The sequence below is a fragment of the Martes martes genome (assembly GCF_963455335.1).
Source record: "Martes martes genome assembly, chromosome: 1".
In the NCBI taxonomy this organism is placed as follows: domain Eukaryota; kingdom Metazoa; phylum Chordata; class Mammalia; order Carnivora; family Mustelidae; genus Martes; species Martes martes.
This window is the reverse complement of record NC_137888.1, coordinates 109,963,678-109,987,310: the sequence shown is the minus strand read 5'-3', so window position 1 is coordinate 109,987,310 and position 23,633 is coordinate 109,963,678. Positions and strand designations below refer to the sequence as shown.

Below are 23,633 nucleotides of genomic sequence, written 5' to 3'. Positions count from 1 at the left end.
GATGCTGAGTGATGTGGAGCACTTTGGCCATTTGGATGTCTTCTTTGCCGAAAAGTCTGTTCATGTAGAAGACAAAGTTTATTGTAAAAATGAAAATAGAAGTAGGGTTTGTAATTGTAATGTAATGGGGAAAATAGTTTTCCAATATACTAGTATGCTTTTTTCTTTGGTATTATTTGTTTGTTTGTTTGTTTAATGCACTGATCTTTTTACCCACTTTGTTGGGGACATTCATTTGCCTCAGGAAGTTATGAAACTACCAGAAAAGTAAAACAAAGAGAGGTTTTTGTTTTTGTTTTTCTCATTCTGACCTCTAAAATAAAATCTTTTAAACCAACTTTATTGAGGTATAACCTGATAACAGTAATAACGCATGCATTTTACCTCCACCATTCAATGAGTTTCGACAAATGTGTAGTCTCATGTCACCACCATCATCGTCAAGATGCAGACTATTTCCAAGGTAACAGAAAGTTCCCTAGTGCCAAGTCATCTGCCCCACCCCAAGCAGGCCTCAAGCAACTACTAACTTGCTTTTCGTGACCAAAAATGTGCCTTTCATAGAATACCATAAAAATGGAATCATGAAGTATAGTGTTATATTTCACTTCTTTCAGTTAGCATAATGTTTTGAGATTCATCCCTGTTCTATGTATTAATATTCTGGTTTTCTATTGCTGAGTACAGTATCCCATGTATAGGTATACCATAATTTGTTTTTTTCATTCATCAGTTGATGGAAATTTAAGTTCTTTCCAGTTGAGGCAATTATATATAATGTTGCTAAGAACATTTGCATATGTGTATTTGTTATTTGTGTGAACATATACTTTTATTTCCCTAATATCCAGGAGTGAAATTCTTGAGTCATGATAAACATTTATAAACACACTTATAAAATAGATAATTGCAATGCAATTATAATTATTAATTATATATAATTATAATATATTATTTGTATATATTTTACTTTATAAGGTAATACCCTAGTGGTTTTCAATGAGGCTGTACTATTTTATATTCTCATAAGCAATATAAGAAAATGCCAGTTATTCCATATTCTCACCAACACTGTATTTATAAGTCTTTTTAACCAGAATTGTCCATTTCATCTAACTTATTAAACTTATTGCCCTAACTTAGTATTGCCCTACGTTTAGTATTAGCATTTAGTATTAAATGATATCTGCAAGCTGTAACTTTTCTTTCTTTTCATCAATGGTACTAGAAATTGCTCAATTTTATTGATATTTTTAAAGGCAATATGTCTTCATTGATTTTTTCTATTGTTTGTTTCCACTATTGTTGTTTCCACTGTTTATTATTTTCTTCTATCTACTTAGTCTTGGCTTCACTATTATTTTCTCCAGTTTCTTTTAGAAACTTACACATGCCTTTAGACCTTTCCTCCTTCTTTTATAATTAAAGCATTTTGTAGGGGTGCCTGGGTGGCTCAGTGGGTTAAAGCCTCTGCCTTTGGCTCAGGTCATGATCTTGATCTCAGGGTCCTGGGATCGAGCCCCGAGTCCAGCTCTCTGCTCAGCGGGGAGCCTGCTTCCTCCTCTCTGCCTGCCTCTCTGTCTACTTGTCTATCTCTTTCTGTGTGTCAAATAAATAAATAAAATCTTTAAAACAAAAAGATAAAAAAATAAAGCATTTTGTGCTAGAAATTTCACTCTAAGAACTATTTTAGTTAATCTCACACATTTTATGTTTTGTTTTCATTTTCATCCAATTTAAAATATTTTCTAATTCTCCTTATGATTTCTTTTTAATTAATGGTTTGTATAGAAGTATATAATTTAATTTCTAAACAGTTGAGGAAATTTAATATATCTTTTTTTTTGTTGTTATTGATTGTTAATTTTGTTCTACTGTAGCCAAAGAAAATGTTTTGTATGCTTTCAGTTCCTTTTATATTTTTTTAAAGATTTTTTTTATTGGGGTGCCTGGGTGGCTCACTGGGTTAAAGCCTCTGCCTTCGGCTCAGGTCATGATCCCAGGGTCCTGGGATCGAGCCCCGCATTGGGCTCTCTGCTAGACAGGGAGCCTGCTTCCTCCTCTCTCTCTGCCTGCCTCTCTGCCCACTTGTGATCTCTCTCTCTGTGTCAAATAAATAGATTTTATTTATTTATTTGACACAGAGAGAGAGATCACAAGTGGGCAGAGAGGCAGGCAGAGAGAGAGGAGGAAGCAGGCTCCCCGCTGAGCAGAGAGCCCAATGCGGGGCTCGATCCCAGGACCCTGGGATCATGACCTGAGCCGAAGGCAGAGGCTTAACCCACTGAGCCATCCAGGCGCCCCATCCTTTTATATTTTTTGACACTTGGTTTACGACCCAGTATATCAAGATAAATGTTCCATGCATACTTGTTTGTGTGAAGGTGGGTGGGTAAGTATTCTGCTGTCGCTGGGAAAAGTATTTAAACATCAATTAGGTCAAATCGATTTATAATATTTTTGTTCAGTTTTTCTATATCCTTATTTATTTATGTTTTTATTAGTCATTGGAACAGGAATCCTAATCATCTGCTGTAATTATAGACATGCAAGATTATGAACTTACACACTAATTACTACTAGTAGTTTTGTTTTCTGGCATTAGTTCTATTTTTTTGTTGTTGTTTGTATTTGAAGGTCTGTTATTAAGTAAATATAGATTTATGCTGTTCTGTCTTCTAGATGCATTTACCTGTTTATCTTTATGAAATATTCCAGTTGTCCCAGGTAATAGTCTTTTTCCTAAAGCCTGTCTGGAGTTAATATAGCCAGCTCAAAAATTTTAAGATGTGTGTTTACATGATCTCTTTTTCACCCTTTTATTTTTGTAGATATTTTTTAAATTTTGGAATGTATTTTAGATACAGAGAAAAGTTACGAAAGTAGAACAAAATATTCCTATACACCCTTCACCTGGTTCCCCCCCAATATTAACATCTTATATAACCATGGCACATTTGTCAAAATAAAAAACTAACATTGGCACATTACTATTAACTAAATTCCAGGATCTGATCCATTATATGGCATTTATTAATCATTACACTTCTGTTTCTTCTGCAGTATAAAATTTCTCACTCTGTTTTTCATGACTATGGCAGTTTTGAAAAGTACATGTTGGGTATTTTATAGAAATTCTTTCAATATGTATTTGTTATATGGTTTTTTAATGATTTTGTTATTTTTTTATGATTATAAGGATTATTGGCTTTGGGGAGGAATACCACAGAGGTCTAGAGTGTTCTCCTCACATTATATCAGGAGGTTAATAACAGCAATGACTTATCATGGGTGTTGTTAACTGTGATCACTTGAATAAGTTAGAGTCTTTCAGATACTCCCCCATCAAGTTACCATATCTTGCCTTTCATACTCTATTATTTGGAAGCAAGTTCCTAAGTCCTGTCCACAGTCAAGAAGAAAGGAATTAACCTCCAATTTCTAGAAGGAGGTGCATCTACATGTATTACTTGGAATTCTTCTGTAAAGAAGATTTGTTCCATCTTTCCCATTTATTTATTGGTTTAAACATTTATATATAACAGTATGCACTCAGCATATTTATTTTATACTTTCAGTTATAATCAAATATTACAGTATTTGTGTTTTTTGTTTTTTTTCTCATATTATTCTAGTTTGGACCATTAGGGGCTCTTTCATACTGGCTCCTGTGTCACTTTGAAATGCTCCCACAACCTCTTTTTTAAGCATTTTCTTACTTCCTAGTACTACAAAGTGCTCTGGTTTTATTTCATGTTCCCTGAATTAGGTCTAGAATTAACAATCTGCTTAGGGAATTTGGTTCCTTTTTTAATGTAGATCCAAGTTTCTTATCTATGTCATTTTCTCACTGCCTAAAGAATTTCTTTTAGTTTTTTTGTTTTTCGGGGAAGATCTGATGATAGTGAATTACCTCAGTGTTTGTCTGGGAAAATGTTTATTTCTCCTTCACATTTGAAGCTATGTTTTTCTACATATAAAATTTCAAGTTGGTGATTTTCTTTTGTCTTATTTTTCCTTTCAACACAAAAATATCATCCAACTCTCTTCTCGCTTATATGGTTTTTGATGGCAAGTCTGCTGTAATTCTTATCCTTTCTCCCTCTATAAACAAAGTATTGTTTTCCTCTGTCTACTTTCAAGATTTTCTTTTTCTCTTTGGTTTTTTGGGTTTGCATATAACATGCTTTGATATACATATAGATGCATGTGTGTGTGTGTGTGTTTATCGTATATCTGTTTGTCATCCTCTGACATTCCTGCATCTGTGGTTTCATTGCGTGACATTAATTTGGTTCAGTTTTCAGTCATTACTACTTCACCTTTTTTTTTCTTTCTTTTCTTTTCTTTTCTTTTTTTTTAAGATTTATTTATTTAATTATTTGACGGAGATCACAAGTAGGCAGAGAAGCAGGCAGAGAGAGAGGAGGAAGCAGGCTCCCTGCTGAGCAGAGAGCCCAATGCGGGGCTCGATCCCAGGACCCTGGGATCATGACCTGAGCTGAAGGCAGAGGCTTTAACCCACTGAGCCACCCAGGTGCCCCTTTTCTTTCTTTTCTATCATATCTTTTCCTTCTGGTATTCCAGATAGTATCCCATAGCTCTTCGTTGTCCAATTTTTCCTTTCTTTTTCTTTTTCAATCTTTTGTAATCTTCTTCCCTTTGGATTTCAGCTGGAAATGTGTATATTTGCCTGTCTTGAAGCTCACTGATTCTTGTGCAAGGTCAAATTTACTGATGACGCATCAAAGGCATTCTTCATTTCTGGTGCAGTGATTTTTTTTTTTAATTTCTAGAAATTCCTTTTGACTCTTCATATTTTCATCTCTCTGCTTACATTTTCCCAACTGTCCTTTCAAGTTGTCTATCTTTAGCATAAATCCCTTAACATATTAATGATAATTATTTTAAATTTCCATGTGTTGATTTCAGTATCCGTGTCATATTTGAGGAGAGGATGGATTTGAGGATGATTTTTCTCTTCAGGTTACGTTTTTTTCTTGCCTTTTGGCATCATCTGATGCTAGATGTATTTTATTGGATAATAGAGACTGAGATAAATAGGTCTTTAGTGTGAGGATTTGTGTTAATTTGGCTAGAGGTTGGGTTATGTTTAATATTTGCTGTATCTATAAGTGCCAGAAGGTTCAAATGCCTTTAGTGTCCTATAGGCTTCCTTCAATAGTCCTCTGTAGAGAGAGTCTGTGTCTTGCAGCCATTATAGCTCTAATCCACTGTTATTACACTGGAGCCCTATTGGTGTGTTGGTAAAGTGTGTGGTAGAAGAATTGTTTATAATCCTCTGATTAAAATTTCAGTCTTTTAGTGGACCTATGTCTCAGAACTGTAAGCTCCACAAAAGTTTCCAGGAGCAGAATTGTTTTCTGTTTTGTTTTGTTTTGTTTTTGTTTTTCCCTAACCCCATTAAGTATGTTTTATTACTTTTTGTCTTAGCTGAGACAGAAGGCTGGAATGAAAAGGATTAGAAGGGATTCCCTTACCTGAGTTGGGATATGGCTCTGGAAAAGTCCGTTAAAGTTCTGAGTATATTCCACAATGATTACTGGTATGAATTGAATTTTGTTCCTCCTACCAATTAGATGTTGAATTCCTAACTTTCAGGACCTGAAAACATAGACCTTATTTGGAAAAAATGGTCTTGACAGATTCAGCCAAATTAAGATAAGATCATTAGCGTAAGTCTTAATACTCTATGACTGGTATCATCATAGAAGAAGGAAATTTGGACACAGGTATGCATAAAGAGTGCCATCTGAAGACAGAGCAGAGATTGGAGGGATGCAGCCACAAGCCAAAAAGTACTAAGGACCGATAGCCACCACCAGAAGCTAAAAAGAAACAGGGAAGTATTCTTCCCTACATATTTCAGAGGGAGCATGGCCCTGCTGACACCTTAGTTTCAGACTTCCAGCCTTCAGAAGTATGAAAGAATAAATTCTTGTTATTTTAAGCCATACCCATCTGTGGTACTTTGTTATGGCATCCCTAGAAAACTAACAATTACTCTTTCCCTCCCCTGATATACTCATGAAAGAACCTTTCTTGAAACTTCACCATGGTGATCTGGTTGTTTCTGGATGTAAAGCTCACAAATTTGGGGGGAATTCCTTAAGACTACACAGCTCAGCAGTTTCTTAGTCTCATGCTACTTCACAGTCAATCTCTAGCAGTTCATCAGAGTTACCAGTTAAGTATTCCTATAGGTTTATGGCTCCAGGAGCCTCCCTTTAAGTAAATGGATTTTAGCTGTATGTCTCTATATGCACATGGCTCTCCAAATATCAGAGTGGTAGATTGTCTTGTTATCCACTTCTCTGATACATCCAAGAATATTTACTGATGTCTAGTTTGCATATATTTTTCTTGTGGTAATGATATAATGAGAACTTTCAAGCTCTTTACATATCAAAAATGAAACAGAAAGTTGAGAAAGCTATTTAGAAACCAAGATCTGAATGTTAGGCGTGCTCATTGCTACTGGGGTGTCATTGGCTGAAGGTCATCTCAGTAGGTAGAGCTAGGAAATATATGTATCTTTTGCCCCAAGTATACACATACATTTGTAATTATTAATTTATAATATTTTTATTTTTAACTTACATGTGTCTTTACATTGAATATGTATTTCTTATAGACAGCATATACTTGGTTCTTATATTTGTATCTGGTTAATTAGGCAATTACTGCCTTTTAATTAGAGTATTACATCATTTGCTTTGATGACATTATTAATATGATAATTTTATATCTACCTTGTTATTTGTGTCCTCCCTTTGGATTAATTGTATTCCTTTTTATCTGTATTATTAGTTTGGTAGGTATACCTCTATTTCTACTTCTTTGCTTTAATAGTTGTCCTGGCAGTTTCAATATACATTTTTAATTTAATAAAGTCTATCTTTATGTTAGGCTCTTGCGTTGCTTAAGATCTAATGACTAAGAAGAGTTGCTCCATGTGTTTTATCTGGTTTTATAGTTGTTTATGAAAGAACGACAAATGCACTAATTACCTCTTTAGAGCTGGAAAAAGAAGTCTCCAAAATAGAATTTTCAGGCAAGATAATAGTGATAAATTTATATATATTTAAAGAAAATATTAAAATTTTAAAGATTCATTTGATAGTTCCAACAAACATCAAGACTAGGCCTAGATAATTTTTTTCTATAGTACTGGGAAAGTAATTTTTCATCTATTTCCTGAGATATAATGTCCTACTTAGAAGAAAGATCAAGGAGAAATCTTTCAATCAGAAGAATTTTGAGAAGAGGAGAACGAGCAGAATATGAATGAGTTCAGGGGACAATATTCTTGTTTTTGGGGGGGGTTGTTTTTGTTTTTTTTGTTTTGGTTTTGGTTTTGGTTTTGGTTTTACTTTCTATCAGAACCTGCAACTTAGTGGTAATTATTAGAGGTTTTAGAAACATTTCATTTGGGTGGAGGAGCCTAAGAACATAGGAACTCCTGGGATATGCCTTTAAAGAACAAGGAGGGCTAAAGATCTCTAGAAGAATCCTAGCCTTTAGTTAAGCACCACTTTCAGAATTGCAATATAGGCATAGGAGCAATGGCATGGAACTGGAGTCTGGTAATATGAAGAAAAAAAGGTCCTGAGCAATGATCTTGTTTCTTTAGTCTCTGTGGGAATAATCTGCCTACCTTGGCAATAGGACCCAAAAGTATCAAAAGAAAACTAAATGGAGAGAGTCCTGATCCTCAGATACTAGCTTGTTTCCCAATTGAGAGAGAAAAAGACAGAACAAGTTATACTTCAATTATCACCTGTTCAAGGAGAAGCCGAAGTCACCTGACTTCACAGACCATATCAGTGGAATATATAGAAGATGCCACATCAAGTTGCATCATCCTTACAGCCATGAGGCTACTTACACTACTTTTTTCCCCACCATACATCCATATCATTTTGGGGAGAAGTCAGGGTGGGAGTGGCAGACTAGAAATCTGAGGAACTAAGCATATTCCTCAGTCCTTCCAGCAAACACTGAGTTATCTAGAAAGAATGCTTAAATTATTGTCTAAGATTATATAATTGGAATTGAAGATATTTATGATATGTCTCATGCACAGGCATTATAAATCATGTAAGACATACTATAGCTTTGTATTTAAACATAGCTTTCTTGACAATTTAATTAATTTAATGCCAAGTTCAGTTACTTCTGTGCCAGTGAAGATATGTATGTGTTGTCTAGCTGTTCTGCAGTATGATTCACTGGGATAAAGTCTACATATTTTGTTCTATTTATAACTCTGATCATGATACCTCCACCAATTAAACATCTTTATTTTAAGACTGAGGAATTTGAAATACAAAGGAAGGAAGATTTTTTTTTTTCAAGGTTATTCAATTAGTGAAGGACAGAGTTGGAAGCCAAATCTAAGCCTGTCTGTTCTCAACCATTATATTTCTAAATATTACCTTTTTTTTAGTGAGAGAGAACCATGCAACTTACTCTTTAGGATAATTAGTCCTGAAAAGGTGTTAAACAGCCACTGGATATATGAAGATACAACTATAAGCTCCACAATGACAGAAACAATGAATGTTTTGTTCATCACTAAGTCCTAGGTGCAATGTGTGGTATATAACAGTTTTCAATAAATATATATTAAAGGAAGTTAAGAAAGAAGGGAAACAATAGAAAAAAGAAGAAAAAGTAGGAGCTATATGTAGCAGTATAAGTTGTTTAGTAGGACATGTCAATATAGCTCTTTTTGACCAATCCTAAGCGGCAGAGTTCACCAAAATCTAAAATCGTAGTTCTAATTACTAAATAATATGAACAATTTCTTACTTTACTCTACTCTAGGTCCTTACTTTTGCCCCGAACCTCATCTGTCTCTGGTATGCTCTAAATAAAATAATCAGAAAGGGAGTAAGTCTGAAATATGGGGGCAGAAGTGATGGAGACAGCTAGTTGCATATCTAACTTATATCCTTTTTTCTTCCCTACTAATAGAACTCCTATGTCATTTGGACTGACGATACGCCCAGCCTAAAGACAAAATTTTCCAATTTGCATAACAGCTGGAGTGGCTGTGTGAATAAGTTTTAGTCAATGAGGTATGAGTCAAAGTTATTGAGAGAAAAAGTTATTGAGATTTCTTGGAGGTTTCCATAAAGGGAGCAAGACAAATCTGTGAAAATCCCATATTTCTCCATTTTTCCCCCCAGCCTACAATATGGTTGAAGGTGGAAACACTCACAGCTCCACTGGCTGTGAGACTGCCTTGATGAGAGTAGGTCCTGTGCAGAAGGCATGCCAGTAGAGTCTGGATTCCTAATGATGGTGGAGACACCAGTTCTGAACTTAATTCCAAGCTGAATTCTGAATATTTTTCACATAAAAAAAGAGAGAGAGAGAATGAAATAAATTTCTACTTTTTTTAAGCCAGTATTACTTTGTGGTTGTTGTTATTTATAGTTGAATCTCATTCTAGCTGATTTATGATAAGACTCAGAGATGACTGAGAATCATGTATAGGCTAGGGGTATCTACTACAAAATATTCTTGCCAATTTTTAAAATGTTCAATATTTTTAAGCCCAATATTTCCACACTGAAGTATATAATTCAAAGTAGTCATAACCAATGTAGATATTTAAAACACCTCTTGCCTAGTCACATAGCTAAATCATATTCTCAGCCTCCTTTGCAGTTAGTGTGTCCATATGACTGAGTTCTAGTCAATGAAAAGTGGTGTGTGCCACTTCCAGGCTGGCCTATAAAAGTTTATCAGATAATTCCATGCTCCCTCTTTTCCTTATTTGGCTGAAAGGAAGTACTTTGTGGACATAGAGACTAGTAGAAGCGGAAAATGGAAGAAGTTTACATTCCTGAATGACTAGATAGAAGATTACTAGACTTGAATTTTTATGTAAGGAGAAATAAGCTCCTGTTCTTTTAATCCTTTGATATTTGGGATTGTTATGACAATAGTTTGCCTACAATAGCTAATTTAGCTAAATTCAAATGCCAGTGTCGGAGTCAAAATATCCTATAACCATAAGCTTATCAAATGCTATAAAGGGAAGTCTGAGCTCTGAAACCTATTAACAATATAATTAAGGGAAAATAACTTAATCTCTCTTATCTTTAGTTTTATCACTGGTAAAATGGGGGAAATATCACCTACACTAGAGGGTTATTGAAAAGACTGATTAATATGGTTTTTATGCACACCTTAAACATTTGAGGAAGATTAGCAACTAACAGTATAAGAGGAAATGAGGGTCTGAGGAAAGTCCAGCTTCACAGGTAATGGCAAAGAGCTGGTGCACAGAACCCACCCACTCCCCCACCCCCACCCCGGTATTTTGGCCTATTGAAACTACCTTGAGGTAACTTACTCACGGGTTCACTCTGCTTAAATTTTTATTGGAAAAATAAAAATAGTATGCTGCCAGAAAGCCTTCATTTCTCTGGCTTTCTCTTAAAAATCAGTTAGAAAATAATTAAAAATGATCTTACATGAGGTGGCTATTCAAGAAATGCTGTAAATAGCAAGTACCAACCTAAAATGAATATCCATAGGTACTGATTTCCTGGTAACTATGGCAAAGCCAATTCTATTTGCTAAATATTGGCAATGGCCAGTGAAATAACAGTCACCAAATCTAGGGTACTGTCTCTTGTCTTTGGTAACAAGCTGCAATGTATCATGGCATGGCATTCAGAAGGTGAACGGTGGCTGTAATATTATGACTTATAGTAAGAGATATACATTTGGTCTTCAACCAGTTTCTGGCACAGAGTTTCTAAAGCCCTTGGTATTTTATAAAGTGTTTAGAGCAACAAAGATGTCTTTTGTTATGTTAACGAGTGATTTTAGAACACACCAAAGGATGGGATTGCCTAGCTGGTTGCTAGGCAAGCAAATGGTGACTAGAGAGAACTCCCAGTCTCATACTCTGACCTCCAAGGAGGGGTGGGTGGCAATGGGAGGGGCCCAGGATCGGATTCAATCACCGAAGGCCAATGATTTAATCATCATACTTGAGTAATGAAACCTCCATAGAAACCCAGAAGGATGGTTCAGGGAACTTCTGGGTTGGTTAGCACAGGGAGATGGGGGTAGAGTGGCAAGCTTGGAGTCAGCAAGCTTGGAGTCAGAATGGAAGCTCCATTCTCCTTCCCACATACCTTGCCCTAAGCATCTCTTCCATCGGCTGTCTCTGGTTTATATCCTGTTATAATAACCACCAATCTAGTAAGTAAAATGTTTCTCTGAGTTCTGTTAGCTGCTCTAGCAAATTAATCAAAGCCAAGGAGAGGGTCGTGGAAACCTCTAATTTCTAGCCAGGTGGTCAGAAGTTCAGGAAATAACCTGGACTTGAGAATGGGATCTGAAGTACAAAGAGGGAGTGATGGGGTGGGAGGAGGGTAGTCCTGCAACCCTTACCCTGTGGGATCTCTGGTAGATAGGTATCAGAATTGAGTTGACTTCTTGGATACCCTTCTGGTGTCCAAGAAATGTTCAGTGTGTTGTGGGAAGACCATCTGCCCAACACATGTTGGAATTGTGTCTAGGAACTAAAAGAATCACCAAGAGAGACATTCTATGTAAGATTTTGCTTGGAACAAAAGAATTTGGGTAATGAAAGTATATAGAATAGCACATAATTTCCCACTTTATAAAACAGCATAAGGAAAAAGTATATTAGTCAAGTTTTCTAGAGAACCAGAACCAAGAGGAGATGTGTGTACACACACATACACACACACACACATATACACACATATATATATGCTATATAAACTACAATATATGTAATTTTTGTCTAAACAGTTAATAGTCCTCTAATAAATTTAAAGATAAATGTTTATATAATAAAAATAATAAAGATCTTATGAAATATTTTCCTAGATATTTAACTTTCTGATGTTTTTCATTCCCTCCTGAAGGTCTGAGCTTCCCTCTAACACACGAGTCTTTTCCTGAAGAACTTATTCTTCTATCCTTTCTTATGCAGCCAAAATAATGATAATGTATTGTAGGTTTTATAACACATACTTTTATTCTCCCCAAGAAGGCATGAAAATATTGAGAAAATCAAGAACAGATGACAAAGATAATAGACTTAAGCACATCTATATTAATAATTATATTAGATTTAAAGGAATAAACACTTTAATTAAAAAAGCAGAGATTGCCAAATTGAATTTAAAATGCAAGATACCTTGTTTTCAGTTTACAACATTATAAAGTTTAATTTTATCCCAAATGTAAGTGTATGTGTGTGCATATATATATATATATACACATATATATGTGTGTGTGTGTGTGTGTATATATATATATATATATATATATATATGTATAAAGGTCCTTGAAAATCCACGGCAGTTTGAAATAAGAAGTGTGAGAGACGTACCTTATCTTTTTTTCTAGCTTATTTAAAGCTGCAAGAACAATGTGTTAGTATTGGTTAATTAAGCCAATTCTGAGCAAAAAATATGGTAGAAGAAGTCACTAGAGTGGAGATTAGACACTTTTTCTTTGCTGATAAAAGGGACCAGATTCAAGAGGAGAGTACTATAAGTCATCCCTCCCCTTGCCCCTTTTCTCTTGAACATTTAAGTGATATAGTGGCAATCATCTTGTAACCATAAGATGATAAGCATGAGGAAGAAAAGCCAACATATTTAGGATAATGCAACAGAAAGATGTCTGAGCTTAATTTTCCTGATTACATTAATGATCTGCAAAACCAATGCTAGCAACTGTTTAACTCCACATTTCTTATGTAGAAAAAAAAAAACACCTCAATTATGTAATCACTGTTATCAAGAATTCTTTTGATTGCCATCATACCTATTTCTAACCATCCTAATATCTAAAAAGAGAGGTGCAAATTAAACAACAGTAACTTTCAATTCCCCTGGCACCATATTGACAACATTCACAAGTTTGATCATTCCAAAGAGTGAGGCAGAAAAGGCAAAGGGATTTTCATGCTGTGCAGGTGGTTTACACATTGGCACAACCATTTGGAGAACAGTTTAACACCAATTTAATAAAGAAGTTCGGAGTCATATATATCCTACAACACACAAATTAATCTTTAATTCTCTAGAGAAACACTCTCATATTGATGTGAGGAGAGATGCAGAAAGATGTTTATTGTAAATAATTGGAAAGTTTCTATATATTCACCAAAGAAATATTTAAATAAATTATGCTATAATCCTGCAGTATGATAGTATTCAACAGTTAAAATGAATGAACTAGATCTGTATGTATTAGAATATATAAATCTTGGAAACATAATTTTGAGTTACAAAAAAGTAACATGCAGAAGGATTCATGCAGAAAGATATCATTCATGTAAATTCTTAAATTACGCAATCATTATATATTGCTTATGAACACACAGATTGCACTGAATTGCTAGTTGTTCCTCCAAATTCATTCTCCATCCCTCATAGTGAAAAGAATTTTAGTTGAATATAGCTTCCAACTAGACACTACATTTTTCTACTTTCCCTGTTTAGGACTCCAAAGAGCTTTTATTTATGTTGGAATATCCATTGATATTTAACAAATTCAAATTTAAAATTGAGGCATTAAAAATATAATTTCATTATAAAAGGATAATATACATTTATATAAATATATTATTTGATGATAAATAACTTTAAAAATAAATTTGGTGAAAAAACATTTTTGAAAATCTTCTTAATGTATGACTTTATTCAAGACAAGTAGGAGTCTCGTCTGCTTCAATAGTCCATACTAATATTGTTCTTACTGCTGCACATGAAGAAAATTTGGCCTCACACAGATATACAGCTGGAAACAGGAGGAGATTACAGACACCTTGAAAGAATCCTAGTGACCCAAGGAGCCCTGAGATTGCACTTTTAAAACTATTCCCTTAAAGGCTGGTGAAACAACCAAATCTCACAGTTCAAAGCAGACTGTCTACCGTGTCCCTTCCACCATCCTATAAACTGCTTTGAGAGAGAAATAAGCTCCAATCTCCTTTGAGCCACTGTGTTTGGGGACTCTTGGTTAGAGCAGCTTAGTTAATATCTTACGTAATAAACAGATACATAGGCAAAGTAGAAATGTGATCCGGAAATATACACCCACCACAAACTGTAATTGGGAAAGGGTTAGATGAGGACCTTAAGTGTATCTGTATTATTTTCTTCATCCTTAAGTGAGGAAAATATGGCAAAGAATCGACCTTCATTAAAAATGCATAGTGGGTTCTTGGTGATTATTATGTTATTTTCCGTATATTTGAACATTTTATGAAGAGAACTGAATGTTTTTTGGGGATCTCAGCACAAAATACCTGACTCTACTTACTGCACTGGCCATTATGCTCTCCAAGGAGAGAGGTGAAAGTATCAAGGTTTTTCTTTATAAACATAAGTTCACTGAGAGTTATTAAATAATTCTAATTACACATAGATTTTGAGAGAAATAAAGACAATGATAATGAAATATGTATGCATAAATTAATGCATTGCAGGTCTTTTACACACTCTATATTTAAATTTTCTTGAAGTGAAGAAGCACTATTTTCCCAGAGTTGGCGTATTAGCATACACTTTCAGGCATTACTGATGTATTTGTATTACCAGTTTTCATCTGAAGATTTCAAAGTAATTTACAATTAATGGTAATTATTTACATCTTACAGGTATTTAAAATTTGGAAATTGTGTTAAAAATCTATGGTTTTCTATATCATTAACAATAACCCTGTTAATTAGCTAGGACAGATGTTATTACATGATATGTATGGTGGGGAAACTGAGCCCTGGGGGTAAAGTGATAAATGCCCAAGGCCACAGAACAAGTTATTTTCTCCTTGGAGAGATCAAATACATTTTTTGTATTGACCTTGATTCTCAAACGCCTTCATGTGAAATGTCCCAACACATTTTCCCTCACCTTTCATTAGCCAGAACAGGGTTGTATGCCACTCCAAACCAATCACTGGCAAAAGGGAGAGACACTAGCAAAAATCTTAGCTCGGAACTCATTGAGGTCCATTTTCTGTTGCATGTTGAAAGCCACTTTTCCTGAGCACACTGTTACCTCAAACCAAAACAAAACAAATTCTCCTACAGATAAAGAAATAGAAATAGCCTTTAGGGGAACACCTCACAGTGTCCTCCACAGTGACCCAATGTACTTTTTTACTTTACATAAACTCATCTTTTCTGCTAAGTGACCCAGTAAGGTAGGAAAAAAAATCCATGATGCAAATGTTAATGAGGAGAGGATATGCACCATTCCCTGGAACTCCTTGAATTTTGTTCAACTTTCTTTAGCCCCTTTGAACACACAACAGTTTGTATACATACTAGCAGGGCTAGGCTAGAATTCTGCATAAGAATGGGAGACATTCACACTCTCTTAGCTCAGTTAAATTTCATCCACTGATTGTGAATTCTGTGAGAGCAGTGAGTTTAAACTCTCCATCATTTTATTCCTGGAGCCTCAGCCAGTGTATTGTGTGTAATATGTGTTCAACATGTCTTCTACACTATTAAATCTTGTTATTTCTTACCATTTCTCATCACTTCCTTTTTGTCTCCACTGAAATTCTCCCTTTCATTTTTTTTTTTAAGATTTTATTTATTTGTTTGACAGAGAGAGACATGGAGAGAGGGAACACAAGCGGGGGAGTGGGAGAGGGAGAAGCAGTGTTCTTGCCAGGCAGGGAGACCAATATGGGGCTTGATCCCAGAACCCCAGGATCATGACCCAAGCCGAAGGAAGACACTAAACAACTGAGCCACCCGGGCACCCCTGAAATTCTCCCTTTTAGATAGAAAGCTTGATTCCTCTGTAAAGTGTCAGAGTAATAACCAATACTGCTCTAGCACTGATTTTGTACCAAGCACCCTCCTAAGCATTTTATTTATACTGTATGTTTATCCCCCCCACCCCCGCATTAAATTAATCAGAGTAGCACCCAGGAAAGCCCCAGCCTGGATGTTGTGAAGTCACTGTGTTCTGTGCGTCCTTAAACTTGGAGCTTACTATCAGAGAGAGGAAAAACAAACACCCTGCCAAAAAAATCCTGCATGTATGTTACCATGAGAGTGAACAGATAGTACAGAAGAGAGCCAAATGACATTGAGAAAGATACACTTATCGCCTCAATCCATAAGCCCTGGAACGCCCCCTCACCCTGGGATTGGTGTCCAGAGAACTCAGTGGGCCAGCCAGTAAGCTCACACTAGACACAGGACACCCACAGCTGTGGGAAGTCCCCTGAAGTCACTGGAACATACACAAGAGTGTGTGTCTATGGATATAAATATAAAATGCTTCACTCATCTCGGCCCCCAAATCTGACCTCATTTGTCAGTTCTACCTTGGCTGGGTCTGGAGTGCAAGGAAATAACATCTTGACCAGCTGATGCTCCAACAGATGCGGGAGAGCCATGTGTGCTGGAGATGTGGAGAAAATGGCACGCCCGGTCTGCCTGCGTCTTCACCTTTACTGCCCTCACAGGGCTGCTGGCAGGTACCTCTTGCCCCAGGAAGTGCCCAACACTTTCTGCTGTTTTTTTCCTCTAGTGTAGTTTGTTCCCTGTTAAAATAACAAGATCTCAATTGTTAAAATGTAAATGGAAGAAGAGAAAGAAATTCATCATCTTTCCCACGGAGCACAGTTCTATTAGCACTTAAGGAAAAAAAAAAATCCCTTACAGTCTTTTCCCTATATTTTTAAAAATTGAAATTTATTTTATCTCTAGCTTTTGTTCTGAACATGAAATAGCAATAAGGAAAAATGTCTATGTCATATCTAGAGGGATCATAGAATATGTTTGATTCAGGATAATTTTGAGAGTAAAAGGGAGCTAAAATTCATTATACAAATTTTTGAAATTTGTATTTATTGACAGAGAAATTAGTTCTAAGATATAGACGTACCTTAAATAGTACTATTCAAAACCTATTTTCAAAAATAAAATTCACTCTTAAAAACTTAGGTAACATGTATCTATGTACATTGAAGCATTTAAAGTTACATTGAAATTTTTTTAATTTCTTCATATTATCTGAATTCAACAACCTTACCAAATATTTTTTTTTTAAGATTTTATTTATTTAGTTGACAGAGACAGTGAGAACAGGAACACTAGCAGGGAGAGTGGGAGAGGGAGAAGCGGGCTCCCAGCTAAGCAGGGATCCTGATGTGGGGCTCAATCCCAGAACCCTGGGATCATGACCTGAGCCAAAGGCCATAATTATTACTAATTATTAATTTTCATTTATCATTTAATTATTGGTTATTAATTAAATAATAAATAATAGATTATTGTTTCTGCAAGTTCACATACTATTAATGTTTTAGTTATTTCTGCTTCTAATACCATGATACTGGTGTTTCTTAAAGAACATATTATTTTCAATATGACATTATTTTAACTTTTTCAGACAATCAGCTAAAATATTTCTTCAAAGTTGCAATTAACTATTAATACACTTGAAATTATTGGCTTTTTAGTTGATCTTCTCGACAGATAAGTTTTTATGGACAAAACACTCTTCATAGCACTTCAAATATTTCATGAGCTCAGTGCAAAACTCACAAAACAGGAGACAGATTCTATTCTATTTCATATAAAAATATGTTAACATTTCAGCCATATACCTTCAAAAATACTGTCTTTTCCATTTAAATACCTTTCATCAATAAATATTTTTACAAGCCAAAACTTATTAAAAAGTCGCCTCTTTCTTTATTGGTTGAAAGTTTCACCAAACTTAGATACAACAAAATAAAGTTTCTTCTTGAGTTCATTTTATTCTAAAACAGAATGTAAGTGTATTCAATGTAATTAAGAGCCTCCTGAAAAACAAAAATCTCTGTCTACAAGTTTACATATTCTAAAACACAATTACCTAATCCCAGAGTCAATTTTTTTTTAAAGTTTGTACTTTCTTGGTTTGTTTTGCTCTTATAAGGATAAATTTCAACATCTTCCCCTTTGTAAACTTTATTTTCCGTAATTACATTATTCCAAAAGTTTCAGAGCTGAAGTTTTTTTAAAACTTCCCTCCCTGCATACTTAGATGAGGAATTTCCAAACTGATTTTGAATGAAGTGCAAAAAAAAAAAAAAAATGTATAGGCCTCATTTATAAAAAATTCAATGCCATTGCAGGACACTTAAGTTTATTTGCAAAATAAACTTAATAGTTTCTTAAACTACAGTTCTTAAAAACGTTCTTAAAAATGTAAACATTCCAAAAATCAAGGGGTAACAAGCAGTGCAAAGAGAAAAGCTCAGATTTTCATGCCACCGCATTTTTTTTTTTAGATTCTGTGTCAGCTTCCTCACAAAATTCTCTGTCTAGAGGGGGCACTTCAATTAAACATTTCTTCATCATAAGACATGTAAGCTTTGTGGACGTTTCTCCACCATGTAAGCAGTAGTGTAAAGTTCATGCCTGTGTTCCTCTGGCAGTTTTTTCACCTCCCTGGGCCATCTCAACCTCTCTGTGGGCACAGTGGTGGGAGAGGCACCAAACCGAAGGCTGGAGGTCTCTAGTGCTTTAGTCTCCTGGATGCTTTGCACATGAGAGCGGGCCAGGATTCCAGCTGTCTCTGGGTCTTTCCCTGCTTAGTTGGGCCTTTCTAAAGTAACCCCCCACAACTCTTTGCACAGGACAATACTGTTGGCTCCACGATGGGTAAGAGAAGACTGGTATCTGCTCTTGGTTCCCCTCTTCCTCTTGCAGCCGTTGGGGCTGGCAGGGTTGGGTTTCCCCTCTTTCTCTTTTTAAATGACCACTATCTTCCTTAAATAAAAATCTGTTTCCGAGTCTTCCAGGCCTTAATGCTAGAGTAGGGGAAAGGGAATGCTGAAACCTTTCTCTCTCTTTGCGAGCCTGCTTTACATCTCACTCTTTCCCTGTGGACATAAAATTCCTATTTCTGTTGCCAGAAACCGAATATCAACTTCTACTCTCTCTGCATTGCTGTTGTACCTATCCAAATTACTTTTTCTGCTTGCCCACTCTGCATCCCCCCAAACAGTAAATGAATGCTTGCGCTGACTTGGATGGAAGTCAGGCCTATAAAAATGCAAAAGAGACAAGCATATCCATGTATCTCCCAAATTATCACTCCCTCTTGCAATATGTTACTGGAGAAGTAATTAGTGGGTCGAAAGTATGTATGTATGAACGTCATCAAATAATATTGACAAGCTGAATTATAAAATAATTCCCTATAAATGAGAGCATTGGTTTCACTGTATCCTTGTAAGCGATATCATTTTGAAAATTTTTGATAACTTAAAATCAAAGAATAATCCTTAGATTTCCTTAGTTTTCTTTTCTTTTCTTTTTTTAAAATATTTATTTATTTGACAGAGAGAGACACAGTGAGAGGGAGAACACAAGCAGAGGGAGTGAGAGAGGGAGAAGCAGGCTTCCCACCAAGCAGAGAGACCCATGTGGGCCTCGATCCCAGGACCCTGGGATCATGACCAGACGAGACTGCAGGCAAAGGCAGATGCTTAACGACTTTGCCACCCAGGCGCCCCTAGATGTCCTTAGTTTTCTAACCTCTAATTCTAACCTCTAATTCTGTAGGCACATAAACTTGAACTCATGAAAGACACGATTTAATACCTTGATCTGGGGATATAAAATGACAAGGCACTGAGCAAAACCGGGACGAAGAGATTTTAGTTCCTGAGGTCAACAGCTTGCGGATCGCAGTGTCACTAAGAAGCCAGCTTGATTACCTGGGCTACTAGTCTGACTACTCGGCCATTCAATAGTCTCTTAGATTTGCTTAGGTCCTGCAGGTCTCCAAAGCTGTTTCCATTTTAGATAAAGGATTTTACTTTTCCGTGAATGCTATGGGGTATTATTAATTCCATGTGATAGCCAAACTGAGACCCAAATATCTTAAGTGATGTGCTCGATGTGGATGGAAAAGAGCACAGTGGTAGATAAAGAAAGTTAGTCTCATTTGGAATTCTGACTCTACCACTGAGGTTCTCACTGAGGAATGGTGCAGTTGCTTGCTCTCTTACAGCCTCATTGCCTAGGTTCTTCCTTTGAAATAAATCTTTTTCGGGGCGCCTGGGTGGCTCAATCTTTAAGTATCTGCCTTCGGCTCAGGTCATGATCTTGGGGTCCTGGGATCAAGCCCCGCATGGGGCTCCCTGCTCAGCAGGAAGCCTGCTTCTCCCTCTCCCACTCCCCCCTGCTTGTGTTCCTTCTCTCGCTGTCTCTCTGTCTGTTGAATAAATAGATAAAATCTTTTAAAACAATAAAATAAATCTTTTTCAAATCATAGCAATGACTGACCGCACTACATCTTGTTAGGTCAAGGATCAGCAGAGATAAAGAGAGACGGAACCAAAAGGGATTTTTCCATTTGAATTTACCTTACAAAATCATAGAATCATCAAAAGCAAGTACTATAAGAACAATGCCTGTGAATCCCTCTCACTGCTGACAGAAATCTAGGTGTGGAAGGAAAAGGCTGGCCCAGAGTTCCACAGGGAGTCAACTGCAGTCAGTAGTTCTCTCAGAGCCCTGGTCTCTGAAATCAGATCCAGGCTTTTGACACAATGTGTGTTTTATCCTCCTCAAACCGGGCAAGAAGAGCCATAGGTTTTACCAATGAAAAATGACAAGGCCTGCCAAAATTCCAGCCAACCCTGCACACTTAGTGGGTGTGCACAAAGTACCAGTGTCTGGGCCAAGTGCTCTGGGGGAGAGGGTTGAGTAAGGCATGGTCACCGCTCTCTCGTCTGGTGGCGGAAGCAGGCACACACACGAGTAACCTGATTCCAAGGCAGAATGTGATAAGTGTTATCTTAGATCAGTGGAGGAGACAGGTCACACGACTGGAATAGCATGAAGTCAGGCCTGAGGCTGAGGCCATGCTGTTATTTAGGCACCCTATCAGGTTCATCTCACGGCTTGGCAATGGTCCCAAAACCCTGTAGCTTCTTGTCCTGGGTGTGCTGGGTCATAGGATGTTCCCCTGCCTCTCCTGGGTCTACTGTGAAGGCCCCTGGATTGGAGAGTGTAATAAAGACAGGTAGAGAGAGAGGTTTGTTCTACTTTTTAAAATAGGATCTTAGAATGCCTGGCCCAGTGGAAAAACAGCTATTTCAAGGTGACGTCTCTTCTCTCTTCCAAGCGTGTGGGGAGGTGGCAAACATCAGAGCCTCCCCATTTCCTAGCTGTTCAGAAAGTGAACAAAACCAAAAATATGAAATTCATTTACTTTTCCAGGGTAGTTCTTATCTCATTCAGCCTTGCCTTAGCTGTCTGCAGGTCTGTCTCACCGACAGGGACCGTAAGGTTCTGGAGGACAGAGCCTTCTGACTCACCTCAGCTCCCACAGCATCCAGGGAAATCTTTATTGCATTAAATAACCACTCAAGTTCAGCTGACTTGAACTGACCCTTCTGCTATCTCTTTAACTCCTTCCCATTTCCCAACTTGCTGGCAACTTTTCCAAAATGCCTTCAAACGCAGAGTTAAAAGTGAAAGGGAATACATGAGACCTTTCTCTATGAATATTGCATTGTGTAAAATAGATTGCAAAAAAGCAAGGGTGAGGGGAGGAATTAACTTGGATAAAAAAGGAAAAGAGAACTTGAGTGTGAGCCCAGAGGTCTGAGCTCTGCCCTGACTCCGTCTGCCTGCGGGCATGTGGTTCCCCTCCCTGAGCCTCAACCTTCTCAGCTGAGAGACAACATGGCTGAGTGGGCTGATTGCCAAGACTTCACTTATTCTAAGTGATCTATCATTTTAATTATGACTATTATCTACACATTTGAAGCAGCAATAATCGTGGGCTGATAATATTAGACTTATGAAGTGTTTGTAGATTCATCATTCTCTAATATCTGTTGAAGAGGGAGCAAGTTAAGCTGCCTAGTCCCGTGGTCCATGCCCTCCCTGAAGCAGACTTGACCTCTGAGCTTAGTCTGGCCTAGATCAGATTTCTGTGGTCACACTCTGATCCAAACCAATTGGTGGAGCTTTGGAGTGGACTAGGCAGTGCTGTGAATGCATCCAAGAAACCCACAAAGTTGTACTTCTTCGTGTGCTGGCCAGACCCACCAACCAGAGCTCCAGGAAGGCATGGGGCAGAAGACCCTCCTCTCTTCTTTTTCTCTTACAGTCTTCTCTGCCTACTTCTCATGTACACTTAAGGCTTCAGTCATCACTTACCAGTGATGATCACCAACCCTGGAAGGCTAACCTGAACTGGGGTCTCAGCTCCTGACCCACTTTTCTCACTAATCAACGTCAGTGTTGTGTCCTTGAAGCTCGCTGTGATCCACTCTGTCTTCATGGACTTCCGTCATGTCAGCCCCTGTTCCTGACCTCCGTGGCTCCTGCCGCATCTGCCTGCTGAACTTGGCTCAAAATTTCTGGTTCAGCTCTGATGTCTTTCATGTCCTTCTATTGCTACTCAGTGTCAGAGTCCGGCAAATTTTTCCCTGGCTGTATCTACCCTTTGCTGCCACCACCCCACCCCCCAATACAGCCATCTTACTTAGGCCTCTTCATTGCTTCCTTAGACAAATTCTTAACTTTTATCTTATTTTATTTCTTTAATTTTTGACAAAGTCCTAACTTTTGAAACCATTCTGCCTGGGCCATGAAGCCTGCACACACTTGTTTCTAATCATGCCACACCTTTAATCGGAAACACTTAGAGGGCCTCAAATGCCCACCACCCAGTGGATTTTTTTTCAACACTAGTGTTCAAGGCCTTCTGCCACCTGCTGCAATGAGCGATTGCAGACGTAGGTCCTGCGACTCGGCGAATTGTGCACTCTTCTCCATGCACGCCCTCCCGTGCCCATACTTCTGTAATGTTGTAAAGTTGATCAGAATGCCCTGCCCTCCTTCTCCCCACCACTCTCATTAACACATGATTCCATGTGTCCGCCTTCTTCGAGGTGCAGCTGGAATGGCCCCTCTCCTACTACACCTTTCTCAGGCCAGACTGTATCCTCTCCGTCTTCTGAACCTGTCTTTTTGTCTTTTTCTTTGGAAGACAAGGCACTATTCTTATTTTGCCTCGTTATCTGGCCATCTGTGTGGGAGCTCACTTCCAAATTTTGTTGCTGTTGTGGTTACTCCAGGTGTCATGTCAGTGTGCATTGCTGTGGAATTTGACACAGCAAAGAGCACAATACAGTTTTGATTGAATGGGGTTACAGCAAGGAATCAAAAAGATAAGGAACAAGAAAGAGATGAAAAAGTCTTCAAGAGTCATCGTGGTCTTTTATCTGCGATTGAAACCATGATTTCAGCTAGAAGGATACAGTTATAACACGGGTACCCTTCGCTGACTTCCACAGAAATGATATTTTTATAAGGATCACAAAACGCTAGAACTGGTGGAACTTAGGGACAGATGGAGTTTGGTGCAAGTTTGCTTACTCCAAACCACAAATTTTGGTAAGCAGCTGAACTAGGACTGGAACCATTTATCCTGGTATCTAGGCTGTACTCTATCTACTGTTATCTTCTAGCTAGCTTTTACCAACTTAACTGCACCAGAATGCAGAAGGCCAGAGTGTCTATATTTAAGTAATATTGATCTTGGGACAATGTATAA

The 23,633-nt window shown here is 37.2% G+C and overlaps 1 pseudogene across 1 annotated transcript in view; it reads right to left on the bottom strand.

Annotated features, from left to right (window-relative positions):
- LOC308343925 (homeobox protein NANOG-like) overlaps positions 1–22,368 on the bottom strand; it is a 41,722-nt pseudogene extending 19,354 nt beyond the window's left edge. Inside the window, exons 1-2 of the transcript in view lie at positions 22,301–22,368; positions 19,774–19,846 (exon numbers count right to left, since the gene is read on the bottom strand). The product of the transcript in view is annotated as a homeobox protein NANOG-like (transcript). The remainder of the gene's footprint in view (positions 1–19,773; positions 19,847–22,300) is intronic.
- Positions 22,369–23,633: the final 1,265 nt, after the last annotated feature.